This window comes from Sinocyclocheilus grahami, unplaced genomic scaffold (genome assembly GCF_001515645.1).
Source record: "Sinocyclocheilus grahami isolate Dianchi unplaced genomic scaffold, SAMN03320097.WGS_v1.1 scaffold97.1, whole genome shotgun sequence".
Taxonomy (NCBI): domain Eukaryota; kingdom Metazoa; phylum Chordata; class Actinopteri; order Cypriniformes; family Cyprinidae; genus Sinocyclocheilus; species Sinocyclocheilus grahami.
In genome coordinates, this window is record NW_015505276.1 from 973,884 (window position 1) to 974,751 (window position 868).

Below are 868 nucleotides of genomic sequence, written 5' to 3' on the forward strand. Positions count from 1 at the left end.
TGTCAGTAGGAAATATCAGTTTACATTTGCAAACATTCAGTTTGCCATTAATTGTAATAATCCAGTGAGATTTTTGTTTGCACAAGGACTCTGACAACAGCCAGTGCTCCACACAGAGATCTGATCATCATCCAGTCTGTCTGGAATAACATGAAGAAACAGAACAAACTGAGACAGACTAAATCCAGAAGAACTGTGGCAACGTCTCCAAGATGCTTCAAGAAACCTACCTGCAAAGCTACCTGAAAAACTATGCTCAAGTGCACTGAGGGCAAAAGCTGCTTTAAACGCGAAGGATGTCCACACCAAATGTTTATTTAATTTAGTTAATAGAAGTTAATTGAAAAAGAAAATCTATTCATGACATTATTTTTGACAGCATCCTCATTTAACAGCATTTTTACACAAGTGCCTAAAACTTTTAACAGTACTGTAGCTTTGCAGGTAGGTTTCTTGAAGCATCTTGGAGACGTTGCCACAGTTCTTCTGGATTGAGTCTGTCTCAGTTTGTTCTGTTTCTTCATGTTATTCCAGACAGACTGGATGATGATCAGATCAGATCTCTGTGTGGAGCACTGGCTGTTGTCAGAGTCCTTGTGCAAACTAAAATCTCACTGGATTATTACAATTAATGGCTAAATGAATGTTTGCAAATGTAAACTGATATTTCCTACTGACACACTACAGAAAAACATAGAAATAACTGACATAAAACCATTTTTAGCTGCTGAAAATACTAGTGAAAATACTAGCCATCACTATATGTACGTGTATATGACAAATTTCTGTCATTACTCACTTACTCACCCATAGGTGTCCAAGCCTTGAAATTCTTTGGGGGGGTTTTCTCAGCATGGCATAAACAACT